Raw genomic sequence first — 5,099 nt, forward strand, 5'->3', positions numbered from 1 at the left:
AACACCAGGTTATAGTCCAACTGTTGGACTATAACCTGGTGTTGTGTGATTTTTAACTTTGTCCACCCCAGTCCAACACCTCCAAATCGTTAAACTTGACAGGGTTCAGAAAAGATTTACAAAGATGTTGCCAGGGTTGAAGGGTTTGAGCTACAGGGCAAAGTTGAATAGGCTGGAATTGTTTTCCCTGGAGTGTCGGAGGCTGAGGGGTGACCTTATAGAGATTTATAAAATCATGAGGGGCATGGATAGGGTAAATAGGCAAAGTCTATTGGGGTGGCACGGTGGCTCGTGGTTAGCACTGCTGCCTCACAGCACTAGGGACCCGGGTTCGATTCCAGCCTCAGGTGATTGTCTGTATGGAGTTTATACATTCTCACTGTGTCTACGAGGGTTTCCTCCCACAGTCCTAAGATGTGTGGGTTAGGGTGGATTTGGCCATGCTAAATTGCCCATAGTGTTCAGGGATGTGTAGGTTAGGTGTATTAATTTGGGGTAAATGTAGGGGAATGGGTTTGGGTAGGATACTCTTTGGAGAGTTGGTGTGGACTTGTTGTGATTCACACTGTTGGGGTTCTATGAAAGTCTTTTCCCCAGGATAGGGGAGTCCAAAATCAGAGGGTATAGGTTTAGGGTGAGAGGGAAAGATTTAAAAAGGACTTAAGGGGCAACATTTCCACTTAGAGGGTGGTACGTGTATGGAATGAGTTGCCAGAGGAAGTGGTGGAGGCTTGTACAATTGCAAAGATTTATAAGTCTTCTGGATGGGTATATGAATAGGAAGGGTTTAAAGGGAGATGGGCTTAAATGCTGGCAAATGAGACTGGATTAATTCAGGATATAGAGTCATAGAGATGTACAGCACAGAAACAGACCCTTCAGTCCAACCCGTCCATGCTGACCAGATATCCCAACCCAATCTAGTCCCACCTACCAGCACCCGGCCCATATCCCTCCAAACCCTTCCTATTCATATACCCATCCAGATGCTTTTTAAATGTTGCAATTGTACCAGCCTCCACTATTTCCTCTGGCAACTCATTCCATACACGTACCACCCTCTGTGTGAAAATGTTGCCCCTTAGGTCCCTTTTATATCTTTCCCTTCTCACCCTAAACCTATGCCCTCTAGTTCTGGACTCCCACACCCCAGGGAAAAGACTTTGTCTGTTTATGCTATCCATGTCCCTCATGATTTTATAAACCTCTATAAGGTCACCCCTTAGCCTCCGACGCTCCAGGGAAAACAGCCCCAGGATCACAGACCAAAGTTGGACCAAAGGATCTGTTTCCATGCTGTACAACTCTACATCCTGAATTAATCCAGTGTTTGAAATCACTTTTGTTCCTTGTAGGAGTAAGACACCATATCCAGAGGAACAATGTATTTGAGGGAGAAATGTGAATGTGAGAGCCCATCTCATGTTAACAAGATCTCGCAGTGTCTAATAATTAATATCACACTGTGACACCATGTTCGGAGTAAATGGGAAGCTCCCTGTGAAGACTCCCGTGATTTATGTTTTTGCCAATTGTTACAGATGTCACAGATCCATTTACTCTCTGTCTCCCAAAAGAGTTAGAGCCTCCAACCTGTGGGAGTTAAAGGAAAGCAGGTAAATGAGGTACACCATTCCAGTAAATCAGACAGAAACATCATCCACAAGCTCATCATCGTCCCTGCTGTTTGGTGACAGGGGTGTGTGAGCAGACAGTGCAGCCTCAGCTTTCCACCCCCGCACCCACGCCCCTCCGCAGAGATTTGTTACTTGCCTCCGATACCCTTCACAGGTGTCCTCGCTCAGTATGCATCTTGTTTTATTTATTTGCACGATGTGGGCATCGCTGGCTAGGCCAGCATCTATTACCCATAAGAGTCAACCACATTGCGGTAGGTCAGGGAACCACATGTGGGCCAGACCAGGTAAAGGTGGCAGTTTCCTCCCCTAAAGGACTTTAGTGAACACATTGGGTTTTTTTGACAATTGGTTCATGGTCATCATTAGACTCTTAATTCCAGATTTTTTATTGGTTCATATTCCACAATCTGCCGTGGTGGGATTTGAACCCAGGCCCCTAGACCATTACCTGGGTCAACAACCTAAGCAACCATATGGCCTCGCTTAAGGTCATCGCCTTAACCATCAACCATAAGGTCATCGCCTCGCTTTGGTGTAACAACTGAAAAGACACCTTTAACCCTCATGCATGGTCATGCTTACAAACAATTTGCAGCAACCGAACAGCACACAGCAAGATCCCAAACACAGCGGTGCGTTAAGGACCACTTGAGGGCACTAACTCTTCAAGACAGAAAGGAACGGGGTTCCCCTGATCACAGGGATCAAGGGGCTGAATGGCCTCCTTGCCTAAGAAATAGGAGCAGGATTAAATCCTTGAGCCTGCTCCACCATTCAAAATAGTAACAGCCGATCTTCTGTCCTAAGTCTGCTTTCCCATCCATTCCCCCAGTGGGAGGGTCCAGAGATTGATCTATCTCTCCCTTAAATAGTGGAGCCTCTACAGCCATCTGAAATGGAGATTTCCAAAATTCCATAAACCTCTGTCAAGAAATTTCTCCTTATCTCAGTTTTACACAATCATCCCTTTGTCCTGAGATTGTGCCCCTGGGTTTTAAATTAGCCAGCAAATAGAATCAAGCTTTCAGCTTCTACTCTTGTCACGTTCCTTCAGAATCTTTGTTTCAATAAGGTCACCTCTCACCCTCCTACACTCTGGAGAATGTAGATCCCAAATTCCCCAAACTCTCATCCCAGATTCCAATCAAGCATATCTTTCACTGTACTGCCTCCAAGTTACTCTAAATCAAAATCCCACAGAGTATTCCAGGCAGGAAACCCTACACAATACTTTTAGAATCGTAGAGCTGTACATCATGGAAACAGACCCTTCGGTCCAACTCGTCCATACCGACCAGATATCCTAAATTAATCTCGCGCCAATTGCCTGCATTTGACCCCTATCCCTCTAAATCCTTCCTATTCATACACCCATCCAGTTGCCTTTTAAATGTGGAGTTTGCACATTCTCCCCATGTCTACGTGGGTTTCCTCCAGGTGCTCCGGTTTTCTCCCACAATCCAAAGATATGCAGGTCAGGGTGGTAAATTACCCATAGTGTTAGCTGTGTTAGTCAGGGGTAAATATAGGGTGGGGGAATGGGTCTGGGTGGGTTACTCTTCGGAGGGTCGGTGTGGATTTGTTGGGCCGAAGGGCCTGTTTCCATGCTGTGGTGAATCTAATCTAATCTAAATGCTCTCATTGTACCAGCCTCCACCACTTCCTCTGGCAGCTCATTCCATACACGTACCACCCTCTGTGTGAAAAAGTTGCTCCTTAGGTCCCTTTTAAATCTTTCCCCTCTTGGACCGAAGGGTCTGTTTCTGTGCTGCACATGTCTATAATACTATCCATGTACCCATCAGATTATTTCTGTATTTATGGAGAAGTCAATGGTGGTATTAACACTAAGCTATTAATCCAGAAACACAGCTACTGTCCTGGATTCAAATCCTGCCAGGGTGGAATTGGAATCTGGAATTCCAGAAGCCCACAATGACCATGAAACCATTGTCAATTGTTGGAAAAACCCATCTGGTTCTCTAATGCCCTAGACGGAGGAAATCCGCAGTCTTTGTCTGGTCTGGCCTATATGTGACTCCAGACCCACAGCAATGGGGTTGACTCTTAACTGCCCCCTGGGTAATAGATGCTGGGCCTAGCCAGAGACTGAATCTTTAAAGAAGCTGCAATCCCCTTTGCAATAAAGTCCAACATGCCATTTATCTTCTTGCCAGCTTTTTACAACAGAAGCACAACATTGAGGATGCCAGCAATCTGAAACTAGAGAACACAATAAGGTGACAAAACTCAGCAGGTCAGATAACATCTGTGGAGAGAGAATTTGTTTCCCCCACAAGAGCGGAAAATGGATAATAAAATCTGCTCCCGCTCGTGAAAGGATCGAGAAGGGGACGGCTTGAAATTAATTGGCAAGAGGCAGACAGCGAAATGTAAAATAGCGTTATCAAGCTGCACATTGTTAGGAGTGCACCACCTGAGAGTTTGGTGAAGGCTGCTATCAGATGAAACACTGAAAAGACTTTAATCTGAGAAGGACGAAGGTACAGGGTTAATGGGAGAAAGCAGGGGAGTGACACTCACCCAGAGATCTCGGACAGACACGGTGGGCTGAATATGAAGGTGTGGGAGTAGCAGTAGGTCACTCAGCCCATTGATGCTGCCTCGATGGGCAATAACATTTGTTGGATGATCCTCAACTCCACTTTCTTACCTTGCCCCAGAATTTAATTGCTTACTGATTGGAAATCTGTTCATCTCAACTTCAAATATGACCAGCCTCGATGGTCCCCTGCAGTAAAGAATTCCACAGATTCACTACCATCTGCACTGTCACCATTCTGGGCTGGTTCCTGAATAAAACAGCACTTCCTCTTTCTCTCTCTGTCTCTGTCTCTCTCTCTGTCACTCTCTGTCTTTCTCTCTCTCTGTTTCTCTCTGTCTGTCTGTCTGTCTCTCTCTGTCTCTCTCTCTCTCTCTGTCTTTCTCTCTCTGTCTTTCTCTCTCTCTCTCCCTGTCTTTCTCTCTCTGCCTCTCACACTCTCTGTCTTTCTCTCTCTCTCTCTGCCTCTCACTCTCTCTGTCTTTCTCTCTCTCTCTCTCTGCCTCTCACTCTCTCTGTCTTTCTCTCTCTCTCTCTGCCTCTCACACTCTCTGTCTTTCTCTCTCTCTCTGTCAGTCTGTCTGTCTCTCTCTCTGTTGCTCTCTCTCTCTCTCTGTTGCTCTCTCTCTCTCCCCTCCCACAGGTACTGGCTGACCTCCTGAGTGTTTCTTTTCTATCCTTTGCACACACCCGAGATCTCGCAAATTAACACGTTCAAGATTCACAGGCCTTAAAAAAAACACTTTTTGTTCTGTTCTTAATAACTGCATCGCTGTAAGATTCTGTAATCATCTGAACATCCATCCTTACAGCCTGGATCACAGTCAGCAAAGTCTCTGAAAGGCCAAACACCCAGAAAATCAGCTCATCCTCACTCTGTGTCTCCCCGTGTCCTC

Source organism: Chiloscyllium punctatum, chromosome 29 (assembly GCF_047496795.1).
Source record: "Chiloscyllium punctatum isolate Juve2018m chromosome 29, sChiPun1.3, whole genome shotgun sequence".
NCBI classification, from domain to species: Eukaryota; Metazoa; Chordata; class Chondrichthyes; order Orectolobiformes; family Hemiscylliidae; genus Chiloscyllium; species Chiloscyllium punctatum.